Genomic DNA, 21,729 nt, shown 5'->3' on the forward strand with positions numbered 1-21,729 from the left:
TATTGAATGTTAATGTTCAAATAACATTTTATGTAGAGTGAAAATAAAATGTAAGAAAGGTTTTTGTAACCTTTAAAATAAATGCGATAATCATGACAGGAAGCTATAGACGTTTCAACGTTTAAAAACCATTTTAAAACAATGTTCCCACATCATTTTTAATAAAGCTTGTTTGTTGTGGTTGTGGCTGAGTAGAAGGAACACATCTGATCTGATTCCCATCTGAAGCTGTTAAACAGATAATGAACATGTATTCAGTTTACACCAGCGCCTGAAGACATGATGCAGAACATCATTCACAATCAGACTGCATGCTGGGAAAAACCTGCACGCTTGTTTCCTCCGTTCGTCTCTTGACACAATGGTTAATTAGATCTTTAGCTGCTCTTAACGACTAATTCATAAATCATAACTCAATGTCCTGACTGACACAGAACACCAGTAAGTGTGACAGAATCATAAATCTGTGTTACTAGCGATGTTTTCTGTTTCAGCTTTGAATGACATGCAGCATGATGCTCGACTCAAATGGTCATGGGTTCGATTCCCAAGGAATGCATGAACTCTCTTTTGGAATAAAGCGTCTTCCAAACACGTAAATTTAAATCCAATGCGATAAATGCATCAACATGTGAAGAATGTGTCAGTAAAGTCAAACTTAAACTTGGTAAAGAGCACTTAAACTCAAAATAAAACCAACGTATATCGATGAAAGAGAGCAGAAGATTAGTCTCAGGTGAGTTCTAGATCTTTTTTACCTGTCGACTTCACCACGTCATGTTTCAGGTAAATATTTGGACACAAAGACAGGTGTAATAGACAGCGCTGATCAATTACCAAAGTATTTCCCCTCAGGACTCACACCTCACTAATTGTGTTTCACATGTTTAGCAACGTCTTAGAAGAGCAGCGCAGTCTTTACTGTCCTAAACACCTGACGAGAGTCAGATAAACTGACAGATGTGACTGGATTTACAGTCAAATATCAGCATAAAACCACATTTACAACAAGTTTTACCAGTGCAGTGAATGGGTGCCGTCAGAATGAGAGTCTGATAAAAACATCACAATAATCCACAGCACTCCAGTCCATCAATGAACATCTGGAGAAGACAAAAGATGAAACACATCCAGCATTAAGATGATTTTATAATCCATAATATTTTCCTCCAGTGAAAAAGTGTTCTGGTCTGAATCAGGAGAGAAATCTGCACAGATCAAGCAGCGTTTAAACAAATATGTGTCTGGATTTAGATGTGAGAGACAGCAGATGCCCTTTTTCACTGGAGGAAGTGATGTTTTTATCAGACTCTCATTCTGACGGCACCCATTCACTGCAGAGCATCCACTGATGAGACACTGATGCAGTGCTGCATTTCTACAAACCTGATGAAGAAACAAACTCATCCTGATCTCAGATGAACTGAGAGAACATTTTTATTTTTGCCCAAACTATTTTTTGTAAAAAGAAATTAAAGTTTGTAAATTTTTGGAGTGAAATGCATGCTCAGGCGTGTTCTAAGCTCCTCTGAAGAACCCTTAGTGCCAGTGAAGAAGTGGTGTTCTTGAGATGTTCAGCGGAGGCTGATCTGGGATCAGGGTGGGCAGGATCACGCTGTCTGAACATATGGCCGGCGCAGTAAATCTGATTAATTTGGGAGGACCAGGACAGACTGCACCAGGAAAACCCAGCCAGGATCTCCTCCAGAGCAGCTAAAAACAGACGAACAGACGTCAAACCCTCAGATGGTCCTGCTGAGGACGGGTCTGCGGGTCTCAAGACAAAACAGCACGAGGATCCAAATATACTCAGCCGAGCTCGTCACAGTGGTCATGTGACTCGGACACGACACGCTCAGATCGAACACAGGAGATGCAGAGATCTGGAGACATAGAGCCAACCTAGAGCCTGAAACATCTGATCTCACTGCATCAAGCCATTTCAGCTTACTGTGTCAAAATCAGAACCAAATAGAGATCAGCAGCTTAACACCACAAACAAACATCTTCAGGTCATTCTACACCGAGAAATAACCATAAGACTGTCTTGAAAAATAATAATCGTATGTGACCCTGGAGCACAAAACCAGCCTCAATAAGGGTACATTTTGTGAAATTATATAAATATATATGTACACACATACTTTACATATACAACTATTATCAACACATAAACTGTGAAGGTAAATATAAAAAATTACTAACCACAATTCAATTTATAATACCATATTTTATTATTATTATAGCAATAGGATTTGTTTACCTCTTGATATATTGCCGTTTTTTCATCTTTTTGCCACTGTAATTAATATGTTGATAATAATATTAGCATTAATTGTATTTTAAGTAATCTAATAGTTCAATCAAATGATAACATTGGCACTTTAATGGTAGAAACCACTGGTGTAAAGGAAGAAATCATAATTTTATTAAACAGTTATTGTGATTGTTATATTTTTAATTTATTTAAACCTTGAATGAAGGATGTTCTGCTGTATGTTGTGAGATACAGAGTTACAGAGACTCACTGGTCAGAGTAATAGTCAATAGTTTCTGCTTCCAAACGTCATGCACTGTGACAGAGCTACACACACACACACACACGCACACACACACACACACACACACACACACACACACACACACACACACACACACATCTGCAGTCAGACTGAATGCAGCACATCGATGAACATCCGTCTGTCACAGACCAGAGATCAGCTGCAGACACACCGTATCCCAGCATCCTCGGCTGATGAGAATGTATAAAGTGAACTCTGACACGTTCAAACCTTGCAAACATGATTTCCCATCGCATGCATGTGGCATATTTAAACATCTGTTAATAATGGATTGATGGTCCTGCTGAAGAGCCAGTTGTGCAGCTGAGCTTCATCCGTCCTGAAGAAGAGGTAATGTTCCTGGAAAATGCTGAATCCAACTGCTGAATCATCAGAGAGGCGAGGAGAGTCCATCCATCAGCATCCGCTGGAGAACACACTGCAGACGCAGGAGAAAAACAGCTTTAAACATGAAGAACACACAGGACAATCACAAAGAACATCTTGTTCTTCAAACCATCTGTGTTTAAGAACCTCGAGACCTGCAAATACAGACAGATACTAACACTAGCAGCAGTCATAGATGAACAGATTTAAACTCAGTGACCTCTGACCCCAGCGCAGATAGACTCTTTATGAGGTCGTCTGTTTCTTACAGAAGCTTGATTCTGCTATGACATAAATAAAAAAACTATTCTAACTTACTTTTCTCAGAATTAAAAGTTTCAAGTAAAGAATTACAGGTAAAACATCAAAATGCCACCAAGATATCAACCCAAAAATTACAAAAAAAGTCTGAATTACAAGTAATAAATGTAAGAATTGAGAGATATACAACACAACTGGAAGAGTAAAGTCAGAATTACAAGTAAAAACATAACTCAGAGATACAAACTTAAAGTAAAAAAGTCTGAATTACAAGAAATAAATGTAAGAATTGAGAGACATAAACCAAAATTACGAGAGTGAAGTCGGAATTACAAGTAAAACATAACTCAGAGATACAAACTTAAAGTAAAAAAGTCTGAATTACAAGTAATAAATGTAAGAATTGAGAGATATACAACACAACTGGAAGAGTAAAGTCAGAATTACAAGTAAAACATAACTCAGAGATACAAACTTAAAGTAAAAAAGTCTGAATTACAAGAAATAAATGTAAGAATTGAGAGACATAAACCAAAATTACGAGAGTGAAGTCGGAATTACAAGTAAAACATCAAAATCCTGAGATATAAACTTAAAAGTTTCAAAAAAGTCTGAATTACAAGAAATAAATGTAAGAATTGAGAAATATACAACACAACTGGAAGAGTAAAGTCTGAATTACAAGAAATAAATGTAAGAATTGAGAAATATACAACACAACTGGAAGAGTAAAGTCAGAATTACAAGTAAAACATAACTCAGAGATACAAACTTAAAGTAAAAAGTCTGAATTACAAGAAATAAATTTGAGAGACATAAACCAAAATTACGAGAGTGAAGTCAGAATTACAAAACAACAAAATGTTGAGATATAAACTAAACAATTGCAAGAAAAAAGTCAGAATTACTAGAAATAAATGTAATAATTGCGACATATACACCACAACTGCGATAGTGAGGTCAGAATTACAAGTACAACATCAAAATTCTGAGATATAAACAAAAAACTGCAGGAAAAAAGTCTGAATTGCTACAAATAATTATAAGAATTGCGAGATATAAAAATGTAATTGTAAAAAAAGAATGTTAAAATTGCACACAACTTTAAAGTGAGACACAAATCTATAATTACCTTTTTTCTTACCTGCTTCTTATTTGCTGAATGAAATTCTGTACTTGTTTCCGACTCATTTTGTGTGTCTGCCTCCCAAAAAAGCATCTGTTTTGCACTTCCACATCACACTTTCCCACAAAAAACATTTTTGCTTTCGACAACTATTAGTACTTATATTTTCTTGTAATTAGCAAAAAACACCACAACATAATTCCTTTGTGAATCTGAGCCAGATTACACTGAGCTGATCAATTCCCAATTCCCATTTTCACACATTTGATGAAGAATATGCAAAGATAAGCCTGAGGTTTTGAATTTTAATGCATTCATACAGTGACAGAAAATGACAGATTCTGTGGGGTAAGAGCTTATTAGACATTAATTGGGCTTTTGAACATATTTTCAATTTTCTTTGCATTTCATTAAAATACAAACTTATGACATTTTGATTGCTTTGGTTTTGATCAGTGCATTAGAGCTGATGCCTAATATAGCCTATAATTAAAAAAAATCCTTATTCCTATTTTGTGAAATTGTTAATGATCTGAACTGGCATCATCAGATTAGGCCTTTTAGAACTTTCCCAACTAACAGGGTTCTGTCAAACTAACATTATCAGAACATTGATTCTGGTCTTGAAGAATGTTCTCAAACATTAGCACAAGAACATTATTAACAGAACATTTTAATTCTGAAACTGCTGCTGGACATTCCTGTAATGTTTTATAAATGTTGTTACTTGTTTCAGAATCTTAAGAAAACACTCAAAAGTAACGTTCCTATAATGTTTGCAAAATGATACAATGGAACGATCCCTTAATGTTCACATGAAGAAAGCACTTTAAAAATACTTAAAACCTATATATTTTAGAGAACATCCATCAGACGTTATCATGAGACTTCAGACTGTTTACTGTAGACGAATGACTCTTATAAAAGTGTCTGGAGATGTTCTGACTGATGAAAAGATACAGTAAAAACACTGCGTTTCATCTAAATGTTTAAGAGTGATTGGAGGATCCGTAATGGCCTCTTAAAAATGATTTATGATGAAGAATCACAGGAAGATTAGACGAGCCTTGGGACGACAGGTGATTTTAGAGAACGACTGGTGCTTTGACAATCTGTGAGACACAAATCAAAAAGAAATGACAAAACCCACAACAAGAGGCTCCCGCTGTGTAATTTGAATGCAATTTGAAATCTTTTCAATGAAAGCCCAGACTTTGTGCTGAAGATGTTGTACGGTGACAGAAAGTGGAAGCATCTGTCTGCAAAACCAGACGCGTGCGTGTCAGAAAGCCATGAAGCGTGTGTCCTGACGTCTGATCAGTGATGAGTGAGAGCTCAGCTGTGAACACCAGAACTACACGTGTGTCGCTCGCTTCAGAGAGAGTCTGAGGAACTCTGAGCTGAGACGGAGTAGAAGAGAACCTTGAGATCACTGAGCATCGCAGACATCACCGTAAAAATACAACGTCAAAAGGTTCTACTAACAAATGTAAAAACTAATTAGCCTGAACAAAGAATTATTAGTAGAAGTCAATTAATTATTATTATTTTTTTTTTTTTATTATTTTTTTTTTGTGAGAAAAAGCTTCAGGAGATTTTTGAGTTCTCAACTTGTTATTTTCTGTTTATACAACAAAAAGTTGAGAAAATGAACAAAATGACTAAAATGAGCATTTAAAGTATTAACAACAAATAAATATATAAAAAAACACAACAAAATTACTTGAACCTAGAACTTAAATTACAATAAAAACATTAAATAATTAAATACAAATAATTAAATATGTAAAATAAGTAACGCAAAATATTGATTAAAAAATTACAAAAACATTAATATTAAAAGATAAATTGAAATTATAAAAATGAAAAGTAATTCAAAATATTTATAAAAACTAAAATTCCTATAGTAGGTAACTGGCACTAACATGACTCTGGCCTTGAGCCTTTACAACTGTATTCAGCACAAACTCGTTTGTTCACAACATATCAGACTTTCCAAACTGAGTCATCTGAACAAACAATTTTGCATTAAACAACTTTGCACAAGTTTCCATCATGCACTGCAGCTTAAAAACATTTAATGTCAATTATCATTCAAATATTATCATTGTTCTACCATTTTTCTGGGTTAATTTATGATGTGGCTGTCAACGAGCTTTCATGAGGATCAGAGTTCATATTTTCACTGAATATAGCATCTGTTGATCAAAATCCTGAGTTATTTGACAGTTACTGGAATTGTTAAAATTATTATTATTTTACATCAACAACACTGGAAATGATGCAAACATGATACACTGTATGTGGTCATCTTAGCAATTCACATTAGTCTAAATCTTTTCAAAATTAAATCAAATTACCTTAAATAGAATAGAACATATATTATAATAATGCATTATAGACACTATTATAGTTAAAATCATCTTAATGCTGGAGGTGTTTCAGGTTTTGTCTTCTCCAGATGTTCACTGATGGACTGGAGTGCTGTGGATTATTGGGATGTTTTTTTCAGCTGTTTGAACTATTCATTTATTAATCATCTTTTTAAATTGTCAGCGTGCATAAATGTCCCATAGTGTTGTTTTGTGTTATTTGGCATTGTGCACTATGAATATTATGTTTCTCTTCTATTGCTTTGGATGAATGTGAATGTAAATATTTTCTCATTTCTGAGGACAATGCACCCAAACCATCACTGATAAACACACTCACACACACACACACACACACACACACACACTCGGAGCGGGTCAGAGAAGGAGCGTCTGGAGTCTGGTGTGTGAAATGTAAGCGTGTGATTGTGGATTCCGGTCGCAGGTTCCAGATGCTGGCTGCTATGCAAATGAAGCCGTGTAGCCGTCAGGAAGAAGATTACATTCCTGCATTTACTATTCATATATTTGCAAGGTGACTCACTTCAGACAACGCTGGTGATCGAGAGAGAGAGAGAGAGAGAGAGAGAGAGAGAGACGGCATATTTGATATGTTCACTGTCAGCAAACCCACTTTAATCCATTTGACTGTCAGGAGTCTGAAAAACAAGCAGCAGAACCAGAAACAGAGCAGACGTGAAGCAGAGGCTTCCAGACTCCAGTAATCAACACCTGAATCACTGAGATCAGCATCAGACATCAGCAGATTCATCATGTGTTCTGATCATACCACTGATTTCATCATGATCTCTGATGAACACAGACACAAGTGCTGCTGAACACTCATTATTTACCTTATCAGTTATATTCATATTTCAAAACAGATTTGATTTATTTGAGATGTTTTATGAAAATCTATCTATCTATCTATCTATCTATCTATCTATCTATCTATCTATCTATCTATCTATCTATCTATCTATCTATCTATCTATCTATCTATCTATCTATGGGTGAACTAAGTTAAGTCCCTTTAAACGTTTTATTTTATTTATAAATATTATCTATTTCAAGTTTGTATTTTATTTTTTATTTTTTTTACTCAAGCTTTAGTTAAACTTGATTAAATGTTGGTAGATTTTTTATTCTAGGCCCAGTTTCACAGACAGGGCTTAGTTCAATTAGTACTTAAGTAGCTTTTATATAAATGTTACAGATGTTTATCTTGAGACTCTTTCTTGATATTTATAGATCTATCAGAGCAAGGTATTTTCTGTTGAGACCGCTCAAACATGCATTTCAGTCCGGGACTAAACCAGAGCCTAAAGATGATAAAATATAAGTTGACATGTATCTTATTTCAGGTAAATAATGTTTATTTTAAGTCTTAAATAAAAGAATGTTTATATTATTTAATTTTATTTGATGTAAGGCATTATTATTTGATGGTTTTAGTTTGAGTTGATGATGATAACCCTGTTCTGCAGTTCTCAAAGTATCTGTGAGCAAACATGAAGAGCTGAACAATATTAAACTGAGCTGAAGAAGTGAAGACGAGGAGAAGTTTGTTCTGAGAGGAAGGACTGTGTGTCAGCAGAATGTGTCTGTCCCAGAGTGCACTGCAGGAACGCTGATGTCATCACTTCTGCGGAGGACACAGTCAACTCTCAGAGACACAACTCAAGCTGATGAAGCTTCAGACGACTCTAGAGACCAGCGAGTGTGTGTGACCGCCGTCGAGGGGTTAAGTCAGCCATCACTAGTGCTCTAAACACAGTTTCACATCAAACACTCATATAATACAGCAAGACCCGCAGAGTAACGTGACCCAATCAGCTGCGACACAACAGAGACACCGTGATGCATGTGCTGTCAAACACACCATATTCACTGTATCACACTACTGCGGCTGAATCATGACATCTGTGATCGACTCATAACCTGATGCAATATACCTCAGAGGAAAGACACTCAGTGATCTCGTCAAGCCATTGATTTTGCATTCCTTATGTTATGTGTGCAACACTGAGGTCAGGGTTCAGTTCACAAGGAACCAGGGGCGGATCTAGAAAAATATTGATGGGGTGGTGAGAAGGGGGCAGGAGTTTTTGAGGGGTGGCAACATATGGCAGACGTAAATATACTGAATTTAGTCACAGTTATCACAGATTGATGATAAATATATGTGCACACTACAAAAGGACACAGCTATCATTTACAAACTTAATCTCACGCAATCAATGTCTTGCATTTGAAACAGTTCATATAAGGAATAAGTGACCATACCCCATAAGCACCACACACTCACTAATGCATACAGTATGCATCCACATGTCATTAAGAGCATTATAAAAGATTCAGTGTTATCAATATGTCAATTTATTATAAGAAACACAAGATTTTAACAGCCAATGACATTTCCAGCTGGGGAGACTCAACTGATTTTCTACAGTTTAGTGTTAATCATCATCTAACTCAACCAGTCAAGAGCTACATTTAGCCTTAGATGTTATATGAATATGGTCCTGAAGCATAGCTTTTATTAGCTGACTATAATCATAAATAAATAAACATTATAGGCACAAATACAAATGTACTTTTAGAAATTGTTTTTGAAAAATATTGTGTTATTGTTTTGGCAAGCTTAAATTAAAACTTCTATGAAAACTTGTGTGATATTCCTTTAAAATAATGTTTTAGTAGATCTTTTTTTAAGTATATTTTACTAAGCAATTTCTTATATTAATTTCTTTGAGTTAGACCAAACTTTTATTTTGGTGGGTTGTAACCAGAGTTTCTGTGTTTTTTAATTAACTATTATTATTAGCTAATAGGAAGTATAGTATATCAAGTATGATAATACTTGAAGTATAGCATACTCTACTGTGCAATAGTGCTATATTTCTGTTTGAATTTCTTCAAGTTAAACCGCAATTTTATATTGACAGGTTGTCATAAAGACATTGGCGTTTCTGTCAGTCTGTGAATACGATACGAATGAATGACGATAGTTTTATCAAATGAAATGGTGAAATCCTCTCATAGCGCTGGCGTGCACATGTGTAGCATACATCATGTGTTAATATAGTGAAGAGATGAAATCACAATTGTAGCTCTGGACATTTACCTGTGGCTATAACTTTATTATGATTCTAATTTATTTTATAGTCTCAAGCATTCAGAAATCATGCAAAAGGAAACTAAGCAGTTTTACTATGATAAAACCATGGTTTATTTTTGTAAGGGTTGTGATATGCACGTTTTTTTTGTTGAAGAAATTATAAAGCCTCAGTCATCTATAGCAAAAAGGTGGCCAAAAATGAAAGATTTAGTGAATATTTTAATGAAATGTTTGGTCCCCTCTGGGAGTTGGTGCCCTAGGCAGATTGAGTCAGTTCGGAGTTCGGAGCGGGATCGCGAATCATTTGAGTCAGTTATGGGGATCGCGAATCATTTGAGTCAGTTCGGGAGTTCGGAACGGGATCGCGAATCATTTGAGTCAGTTTGAGGATCGCAAATCATTTGAATCAGTTCGGGAGTTCGGAGAGGGTTCGCGAATCATTTGAGTCAGTTCGGTAGTTCGGAGCGGGATCGCGAATCATTTGAGTCAGTTTGGGGATCGCAAATCATTTGAATCAGTTCGGGAGTTCGGAGCGGGATCGCGAATCATTTGAGTCTGTTCGGGAGTTCGGAGCGGGATCGCGAATCATTTGAGTCTGTTTGGGGATCGCAAATCATTTGAATCAGTTCGGGAGTTCGGAGAGGGTTCGCGAATCATTTGAGTCTGTTTGGGGATCGCAAATCATTTGAATCAGTTCGGGAGTTCGGAGAGGGTTCGCGAATCATTTGAGTCAGTTCGGGAGTTCGGAGCGGGATCGCGAATCATTTGAGTCTGTTTGGGGATCGCAAATCATTTGAATCAGTTCGGGAGTTCGGAGCGGGTTCGCGAATCATTTGAATCAGTTCGGGAGTTCGGAGCGGGAACACGAATCAGGAAAGATTCGCGCTTGTAAATTTTCAAATTGCTGCCAACTGGGGTGGCATCAGGGGTGGCAAGGCTTACTTTTAGGGTGGCATTTGCCTATGCCCCCCCCCCGGGAGATCCCTCCCTGCAAGGAATGCATGATCAATTGAATGAAAAAAAAATCTGCCAAATGCATGAAGAAATGAATAGTTTTATTCAGCATGGATGCATTTAATTGATCAAAAGTGACAGTGAAGACATTTGTAATTTTACAAAAGATTTATATTTCAACTAAATGCTGTTCTTTCTGTGAATCCTGAAAAATAAAATGTATCAGTTTCTACACAAATATTGAGCAGCACAACAGTGTTCAACATTGATAATAATCAGAAATGTTTCTTGAGCAGTAAATCATCATATTATTCTGATTTCTGAAGATCATGTGACACTGAAGACTGGAAAACAATCAGCTTTGATCACAGAAATTAGATTCAAACCGAAACATTTTCACTGCTTTTGATCAAATAAGCGCAGCTTTAAAAGCTAGTGTGAAGTGTTTTTCAGTGTCATCCACAGCTTCTTCTCAACCGATGATTCAGAACAAGTCACAGAGGAATTGGTGCTTTTTGAAAATGTAATGAGAATTCTTATTCTTTCTTTTTTTTTCAGAATTCGCCCCGAAGAGCCGAAACACAAACATGACTGTCCTGATGCAATTTGTGCAAACTCTAATCATCATAATGAAGTAAATAATCTCAGAAGAGACTTACTTTTTGGCAATTTATTACATTTGAATTAATCAGAGGGATGTGCAGGGCTGTTTAATATAGGCATTAGTTTTAATGGAAAGAAGCTTAAGTCTCTTATAAGGACAGTTTGAGTGTCAGTAACATGAGAGAGAGAAGAAGAAGACTCTGATGAAGGTTAATGGAGAGTCAGAAAAACAGATCTGAAGGTCTGACTCTAACAGGTGGATGATGATGTCGGTTGAAATGATTTCCTGCTTGACTGTGGCTTGATGAACATGATTGCCTCATATTTCCTGCATTCAATAACAGATCAGATGACACAGCTGCAGAATCCTGTCAGACGTCAGCGTGATGAAATGAGTTCTCTGTTTCTGAGATGTGAAGAGCTTCTCGATTCAGTTCCCTTCACAGGTGACCACATTCTGCCAATTAGAGAGGCACTAATTACAGCGGCGTGTCATCTGAGATTAACATCAGAGCGTCACGCGGCCAGCGACTCCTCTGAACTGATGGAGAGGACAGAGAAGTGAAGGAAAAGCTTTAACAGAGAGAAGACTGACTGACATCTACATGCTGTAATCCTTTCAGTAGCACTGGACGGATTCCTCCTCTCTTCCCTCATCTAACCATTTCTCATCTCTGGATGCTAATGCAGCAAGACGCTTTTAACTCTACTTTAACTTCTGTTTGTCCCCTGTCTTCCAGGTAGCACTGGCTGTCCTCTTCTAACCCCTGGTCATCTGATATTCTTCATGAGCATCAGACTGAACTCAGGGCAGCAGAGAGAAAATGGCGCTAATCGAAAGATCCGTCAGAACTGAGCATATATCAAGACGTTACTTTCATCTTTCTCTGCTGAAGTCCATACTGCCAAACCTTCATCCTTCAACAACAAGCTCAACATCACTCTAGACACACGTAATCTCTCCAAAACATTCAATTCTCTCAACATTCGAGGCCTGGGAAGAGAAGGTATCCAAAAAACATCAGCTGGTCACTGGGGTTCCTCAGGGATCGGTGCTCGGACCCCTCCTGTTCTCCATACACATGACATCACTGTCCCATCATACATCAGTCCCATCAGCAGCTGCTCTGACAGTCTAGATGGTTGCTAGGTTATCTCTGGCTGGTTGCTAGGTTATCTCCGGCTGGTTGCTAGGTTATCTCTGGCTGGTTGCTAGGCAGTTGCTCAGGTGTCTGTCAGAGTTTGTCTGTGTTTCAGGAGTTTCATTCTGATTGACGTCCAGCTCAATATCTCAACTCCACTGAAGTCTGTACTGAACGCATAAAGAGGAAATAATCAACTCACAGTGTCTTTGTCTGAACGCAGAGTGTTAATCTCAACACTGACGCTAACATTCAACACCTGATATCGAGGCAAGACTTTAATACAGATTTAAAGCTCAGCACAGAAATCAATGTCACCACACTATAACAGATTGTTATATTGCCAGATCAGGTCAGGATGGAAGTGTTTGTTGGTCTCTGAAGACACGCTTCACATTCCCTCAGCATCTCCACTTTAATGTTTTGACCTCCATTACTTTCAGAGGAACCTAAAATGTAAGTCACTTTAACTGTGTTAAACTCTGCAGCCAGTAACAGCAACAGAATAAAATACAAGCCATGCATTTTTATTTAACAGTGTATGAATTCATTCAAAATCACCACCTTTTAAAATCCCTTTTACATCACACCTTTAGTTTTTGACCTTTTCCTTGCGTTTGTGTGTTCTTGATTGGATTTATTTATTTGCTGTTGTTTTTCTGTAAGCACTTTGAGAAGGTCCCACTTTTAAAGGTGCTAAATAAAATAAATGCATTATTATTATCATTATTAAAATAGTATATTTTTCCTGTAAGATAGGTTGAATGATATCCAGTGCTTCCTGTGCTGTGTATTTCCCCTTCAAACATACAGAAGCACTTGTGATGGAGCAGTGCTTTGTCTTCATGCTTCAGTGAGTGATTGTGTGTTTCTGTGTTTTCGTAGCGCTGCCTGTGGGAAATCCTGAGGAAATTCAGATCCATAATCATCTCATCAGCCGTCATCCCTCATCTGGTGATTTCTGATCTGTTTATGAATATGATGCATGCGGAAGAGCCACGATACCTTCATGAAGAGACACGTCCGTCTTGGAGACAATCAACAGCTTCTTTCAGTCAATATTCTGGTTAAGCCGCTTTGAGACAGCCGACTGATTCATTCCCAGCTCTGAATACAAAACCCACAACAGAACAACATGAATAAACCGATCACGACTCGCGGATCAAATCCATCTCTCTGTATTTAAACAGACTGATGTTACGACAGACACAGAAGAACTGGCTAGAAATCATCAGAAACTTCACAGCTGTTTGACACTCATGCAAGTGTTGATTCTGACTGTTCACATATTGTTTCATAATAATATTTGGGATTGGCTTGAAATGTTTAATCACAAATAAAATGAAAAACTCACCAGGATGAGATCAGGATGAATTTGTGTCTTCATCAGGTTTGTAGAAATGTAGCACTGCATCAGTGTCTCATCAGTGGATGCTCTGCAGTGAATGGGTGCCGTCAGAATGAGAGTCTGATAAAAACATCCCAATAATCCACAGCACTCCAGTCCATCAGTGAACATCTGGAGAAGACAAAACCTGAAACACATCCAGCATTAAGATGATTTTAACTCAAACACATAGAGTCTATAATCCAGAATAACACTTCCTCCAGTGAAAAAGTGTTCTGGTCTGAATCAGGAGAGAAATCTGCACAGATCAAGCAGCGTTTAAACAGATCTAAACTAATCTGTGAGAGACCTTTCACTGGAGGAAGTGTTATTATGGATTATGCCATATTCACCATATCACCACATCAGGTACTAGTGAAGACTGAGTAGTGAACAGCACTAATTAGTTTATCTAATCATATACTGTTACTGTTCCCATCTCACCTCCATCAGCAGCATCTCATCCTCAAACCACGATGGAAATACAGAGAGGTGTTTTCCATCGTGTGCTGTTCTCTGAATGATGGCCGTGTCTGTTTCTGACAGGCTGGAGATAAGAAAGTGCCCTGGGGTATTAGATGTCATTCCTCCTCGGTGCTGTCTGTGAACAGAGGATCTCAGCACAACAAAGCTTTCGGTTCCCATTAGGAGAGAGGAACGAGCAGGATAACGGAGAGAAGTGTGTAATCCCGGCTCAATCACACACCGGCACAGAATTTCAATCGTCCTTAATAACTCAAGTTCACTATGAAGGGCACACGCACATAATTCAGCACAGTACGAGCTCTAGATCTCTACACATCTACTGGCTGATCCTGATGCAGTGCATTCAGAGATGGTCTCCATCATGATGTTGTGTTTAAGCTTCACAAAACAGAAAACGTCATTATTTTATATTTCAACCGTAATTTTAGTTGAAAGTTAACATTTTTGTTGTTGTTGTTAATACTTTAAATGTTCATTTTAGTCATTTTGTTGCATTTTGTCATTTGTTTTATTTTACTATTTATATATGTCTACTTTATATACTTTATTTGAAGTATTATTTTTTTAATACTATAACTACACAATCAATGGAAATCTTATAGATTAAATAAAATAGGTTTGAGTTTGTTCACATTTCAATCTATTTTATTTCAAGTAACAAATAGTTTTTTGCTCATGTTAGGTTTAGTTAAGGGTAACTCATGACCTTTGACACCAGCAGCTAATGACCTGAGAAGTGTCTCTCTCCTCTCAGAAGTCTGGTTATTCGACTGTCCTCACTATGTCTCAGATCAGACCTGAGGGATCCATCAGACTCAGAGGCTTTCGTTTGGTGAACCCTTGAAGGCTTCGAATGCTGTTTGTGTAGGGAATGTCACAGAAGGTCTTTCTCTGTGTGTGTGTGTGTGTGTGTGTGTGTGTGTGTGTGTGTGTGTGTGTGTTTCCCCCGAGGAGCAGGAAACGTCCTCTTCATGTTCTGGTCCAGATCCTGAAGGATGCACTGCTGAAATCCATTCAGCTTCTGCTTTGAGATGCTGTGGTGAGTCAGCGCTTTCTTTCCCTCAGGATGAATCATTCATCATGACCTTCTCACACGGAACCGCTCCATCAGGTCTAATGTGTGTGTGTGTGTGTGTGTGTGTGTGAGGGACAGGAAGTGTGTATGAAGCCTGAAGCTGGATGGAAGATAAGAACGCTGAAGGAAGAGGAGGAAGTGCAGACGTCAGGACACGAGTCTCCAGGAAGAGCATGAGTCTGTTTATAGAGTCCACATGGTGAGGAGATCCACCTTCATCCCTCGTGATCTGAGCCACAACACCCTAGCAACCGCATAGCAACAGCCCAAAACACTCACAACACTCTAGTAACCATGACTGTTTCAAGCGTAACTGATGTTTTCCGTACGAGTGTTTCTCAGTCAGACAGGAAGGAGCATGAGAGACAGACAGAGCGTCTGTGTCTGGAAGAGCTGAACACTACACACACTTCACAATGACAGGTCGAGAATAGCAGGAAGGAAGTCAGCTCGTGTTTGAAGGGCATGTGATCTCACCTCACTTCCTGTCTCAACTGGAAGCATTGTGTGTATTTGATGGTGATCTTGAAATTGTTGCCCTCTTACGACTGTTTACAATAATGTGTGTCTAAATTCCTCTGATAGCTGTGGAAACTGTTCCAAAGCTCTGAAAACATCAGTTCTTCAGCTCAGCTAATGTGCATTACTGAACTGTGTTCCTTTCGGTTAGGTTTCTTCTAATATTTCAGTGTATTTAAGTACACAAGTAATTGGTTGCTTCTTTTTAAAATGTAATTTTTTACATGATGCTTTATATTTTCGAGCTGTCCTAGAGGATTATGGGAGATGTAGTGTAGTGACCTCTTAAAGGGCCCAAGCACAATTTCACACGTTGAAACTTGTTTATAACTATTATCTTACGCCGTGATTCTTTTCTTGCCAGAAAGTCTTTCTCTGTGAGTAAATACAGCACATTGAGGGATTGCTCTGCATGCGTATTCTTCTGCGTTTACTTCTCAGCTCTGATGGATGAAGAAGGTTGTGTTTGGATCTTGAAGCTGAAGAGATGAAGCCAGCTGTTTGTACACGTGTCTGATCTCTCCTGTTGGTTATGATTATGATGCTGTGCTCGGACACATTCAAGCTGCTCTTTTCCGTATAATGACCTAAAACAAATATAAATGCAACATACACTGTTCCATAAAGAACCATTAACTTCTGAAGAACCTTTCTGTGTCACACAAGCTTGTTTATGGTGAAAGAAGGTTCTTCAGATTATAAGAAGGTGAGAAAGAGATGTTCTTTAAAGATGCTTGGCCTGAACGGTTCTTTGTGGAACCAAACATGGTTCTTCTATAACTTCACTGGGAAGAAGCTTCTAAGCAGCTTTATTTTTAAAGGAATGATTTGTTTGAATGTTTACTCGCCTCATAAAGGGTTTATTTATTACAGTATTTGGTTTTTAAACTCAAGCAGCTGAACTGTAATCATCTGTGCATTCTTTTATTTTGCTTTCAGAGCAATCCCACTGTAATAGATTATAGTCTCTATGTGTTTGAGTTAAAATCATCTTAATGCTGGATGTGTTTCAGGTTTTGTCTTCTCCAGATGTTCACTGATGGACTGGAGTGCTGTGGATTATTGTGATGTTTTTGTCAGACTCTCATTCTGACGGCACCCATTCACTGCAGAGCATCCATTGATGAGACACTGATGCAATGCTACATTTCTACAAACCTGATGAAGACACACACTCATCCTGATCTCTGATGAACTGAGGATGTGTATTTACTCATTTTAGGGTGGACTTCTTTCAATGTGCATTTAGTCGTATTTCCCTTTGCTCTGGTTCTGTCCTGCATCAGTTCATTTTGTGCCTGTGAATCATGTTGATTCTCTGCAGCTGAATGAGATTTCTGTGTGTGTGTGTGTGTGTGTGTGAACACCTGTCCTCTGTGTCTTACCTGTCCAGCTCTCTGTCAGGTAAACAACAGGTGGAGAGCGTTCACCTTGAGTCCTGCAGACAGACTGTTTGTCACCCATCTGCTGCCTTCAGTGTGTGTGTGTGTGTGTGTGTGTGTGTGTGTGTGTATAATGACATGGGTATGACACAGGTATTACAAGGAGAGCGTGACTTATGAGGACATAACCCATGTCCCCATTTCTCAAAACACTTATAAATCATACAGAATGAGTTTTTTTGAGAAAGTAAAAATGCACAAAGTTTCCTGTGAGGGTTAGGGTTAGGTGTAGGGCCATAGAATATACAGTTTCTACAGTATAAAAACCATTACACCTATGGGATGAACACACTTTACACAAAAACAAACAGGTGTGTGTGTGTGTGTGTGTTTGTGTGTGAGAGAGAGAGTGTGAGTGTGTGTGTCCATTCATAATTTCATGGTGTTTCAGTGTTTAGACACTTGGAGAAATAACAGCACCGTCAGTGAATCAGGTGATAAATGTTCTAGTGCGGTCATCAGAAGTTATTATAACACAACAGTCTAAGAACTATCAGTCTAATATGAGTAATCCAGCAGCGGCGGGCTTCAATCAGGTCCTGTGAAGAACCGTCAAACCCTGAATGATGAAACATCTCAGTTATTAGTAAGAGTTTGATGAACTTTAGTGGTTTGATGCGAGACTCGCTTCACCCTGAGAACATTACACTTCATCAAACTATTAAATATGAGATTTCTGTGCTTCTGAAAGAAGGCTCTTATGTTCAGTCCATTCAATACTGGGAATGTTTATGCAAAAATAAAATAGAAATAAAAAAAGTATTCAAAATATTCAGTAGTGTTTGATACACACTTTTTCTTCAATCTCACTGGTGTTTAAAAGAAGCAACTGAGATTTTAGAAATCTTGTGTGTGTGTGTGTGTGTGTGTGTGTGTGTGTGTCCTGCTCAGACTCTAAACACATTCAAATGTACAGTGTGCTGTTTTAAAGAGGGGCAGCTGACAGCTGGTGTGTGTGTGTGTGTGGGGGGGGGGGGGGTGTTTTGCTGAATTGGTCGTTCAGAATCGCTGGACATCTGTCTCTTCTCAACCGGCCTGAATTCAAATCATCCGCCGTCGTCCTGTAAGAGATTCAGCGATCATGTGTTCAGCACGTTTATAACACTGTAATAACTGAAGCTATGTGAAGTCTGGAGTGTTTCTGTGGCACAGAGATTCAGCGCTGCTAATCTTACACCATTAATCGTTTCTTCTTTATCTGTCTCGCCTCGGCGGCACACGCCTGACAGAATACTGATGAGAGCCTCCTGAACTGATCCTGGATCAGCCTCACACACCAAACACTGATCTCAGATCTCACACACACACACACACTGTTATGATGCAGAACGAGACTCATGTCAGACTCACGTGAGCATCTGTAGATGGATGAGACGGCAGCTCACACTGATCTCTGAAACACACAGAGATCTGAAGACACCAAACACAGAACTGAGAGAGAGGATCTGCGTCTGTCCTCCACAGGAAGATTGGGGTCACGGATCTTATATCTGATGTTATTCTGTTTCCCTCTTCAGTCTCTGACGCTGATGTAACACACACTCATCCGCCGCTCGTCATCAGCTCTAATGCAGTTTGAGAATACACTCACAACTAGACAGATATTACTGCCACAAATCAACATTTACTCCCAAACCCATATTTCTGAGGAATACCTCACAGCATTAACGTCATCATAACAATAATTCAAACAATCAGCTGAATCAGATGATGCTTTAAGTGAGAAACAAACTGAAGGGTTCTTTAAAAAAATAAAAATACGTTTTTTCTGCTCAACAAGGCTGCAATTATTTGATCAAAAAACAGCAAAAAATTGTGAAATATTATTCTAATGTAAATCATCTGTTTTCTGTGTGAATCTGTGTTAAAGTGTAATGTATTTCTGTGATGCTCCGCTGTATTTTCAGCATCATTCCTCCAGTCTTCAGTGTCACATGATCTTCAGAAATCAGAATAATATGCACATGATGCTTTGTGTGAAAAACAAATAGAAATGTTTTCATGTGCTTCAGCGTTCAAATCAAATATAACATACTACATGTTCTTACAAATGATTGGAACTGATGGATTCATCAAGAACCTTTAACATCTGCACAAAAGCTTATTTATCATAAAAAGGGTTCTCTAAGGATTTCTGAAGAGCTGTTCACTGAAAAGGTGAACCAGAAGAACTGGTTATGTGTGTTCTTCAAACACCTTCTTCATGCTCCACAGGAGAGAGGAAGTCACGAGGGTTTGAAGGACGCGAGGGCGAGACACTGTGACGTTTGTGTGAAAGAGAGATCTGTACAGATGGAGGCTTCTCGTGGCTTCTGTGTCGTCTTTGTCTCCAGAGCAGGAGAACACAAAGAAGGAGGGTCCGGCGCATGTGTGTGTGTGAGCTCCCTTTGTTTGGGACGTACCACTCGGAGTCACCAATCGGCTGCGGCTCCACTGAGAGCGAGGCGGTCCCCCACCGGCCCCTCACACACAGCAGGACCCCTAGTGGACAACACATGATCCTGCAGCTGCCTTCACTCAGAACACATACAGTCAATGAGATGACATCACAAAGAGCACGTGTGTGTGTGTGTGTGTGTGTGTGTGAGCAGCATGTGATGACATCCCTAACACAGCAGGACAAATTCACTAAATAAACATTTACAGTAAGTGTTTATTTTATTGAGCTTTTAATCAGAAGATTTCAATTCCAATCCATATCTTTTTCTTACGGCTGCACCAAACTTTAGAGGTTTATTTATTTTACTCTGAAGACTTCTACTGAGGGGTTTGTTCATACTGCACGTCAATTCACATTTTTATTTAATTTTTTATTTGAATGATTTATATGACATTTCATTCCTAAACACATGGTGAAAATGTGTGTTTTCTGTCTGTTGACAGTATTTTCTGATTTATGGAGTGATAGGAGGAATCCAAAATCCCCTCGGGAAAAACCTGTATGGACTATGAACCTGGAATTATTCTATGTTCAGATTTCTGTTTTGAAAATGTTTGCAAATTAATGCATATTTTGAGATAATGCCTAATTTGCAAAAAAATAATATAAAATTAAATCATTTATTTATTTTATTATTATTTTGCGATTGCTAATGTAGGCATAATCAATCAACTATTTAATGCCATTTCTGTAGTAGGGAAAAAATATAAAAGGTATAAATACATATGTCTATTTTGCCTTTCCAGTCTAATCTTGTGTCTACTCAAATAATGTCATGAAGATGTTAACAAACATGCACAGCACACCCAGTCTGAGCAGCGTGTTATTATTAGCGCTCATTATGACATCACAAAGGACAGCGGAAGGAAATTTCCCGCGCTCTCTGTCAGAATGCTGTTGGCACGGCAACAGCAGCGCGCGCACATTCTTGGCAGAGTTATTTCCCGCCGCGGGCCGTTTGGAAATCATTGATGACATTTGGCGGGAATAATTGAGCTGTTGATTGTTCCTTCACAGCAGTAAATGAGATTATGTTCTGTTGATCGCTCATTAACAAACCTAAAGCATGATTATGAAAATCATTTCCTGCTGCATATTCCTTAGAGTCATATTCAATTACATAAATCATACAGCCACAATAAAACCCCAATTCAATTTCTGCAGAATGTGCTATTCAATATAATGAGCGATTAAACCACGCCACATTTGGCGTTTCACACCCTACAATCTTCTTTGTTGTCATTTCAGCTTTAACTCTATATAGCTACATCATCTTTCACAAGCTGTTGATTATAATAACTTGTGATGAATCAGTTTTAATAAATGCATTGTGAATGGGTGCCATCAGAAGGAGAGTCCAAACAGCTGATAAAAACATCCCAATAATCCACAGTCCATCAGTGAACATCTGGAGAAGACAAAACCTGAAACACATCCAGCATTAAGATGATTTTAACTCAAACACATAGAGTCTATAATCCATAATAACACTTCCTCCAGTGAAAAAGTGTTCTGGTCTGAATCAGGAGAGAAATCTGCACAGATCAAACAGCGTTTAAACAGATCTAAACTAATGTGTGAATGTAGACTTGGATTACTGTTTTTATCAGTTGTTTGGACTCTTGTTCTGACGGCACCCATTCACTGCAGAGCATCCACTGATGAGACACTGATGCAATGCTACATTTCTCCAAACCTGATGAAGAAACTCAGATGGGCTGTGGTGGGTGAGCCCATTTTCAACTATTCCTTCAAGTTGAATTCATCCGTAATGATCGCTGGAAATAAATGCAGCACTAAGACCAAACCCCAAGCTGGAGCTCATTAAAAGTGCATCAATTTTCCTGTGAATT

General features: G+C 38.2%; 1 long non-coding RNA gene across 1 annotated transcript; it reads right to left on the reverse strand.

Moving 5' to 3' along the window:
- Positions 1 to 12,729: 12,729 nt before the first annotated feature.
- On the reverse strand, positions 12,730 to 14,019 carry LOC113082457 (uncharacterized). Its single transcript, XR_003282679.1, has 3 exons — positions 13,882 to 14,019; positions 13,533 to 13,634; positions 12,730 to 13,430 (listed from the first exon to the last, which is right to left on the reverse strand). It is a non-coding gene; the product is annotated as an uncharacterized LOC113082457 (long non-coding RNA).
- Between the last annotated feature and the right edge of the window lie 7,710 nt (positions 14,020 to 21,729).

The sequence above is a fragment of the Carassius auratus genome, unplaced genomic scaffold, assembly GCF_003368295.1.
Source record: "Carassius auratus strain Wakin unplaced genomic scaffold, ASM336829v1 scaf_tig00036137, whole genome shotgun sequence".
NCBI lineage: Eukaryota > Metazoa > Chordata > Actinopteri > Cypriniformes > Cyprinidae > Carassius > Carassius auratus.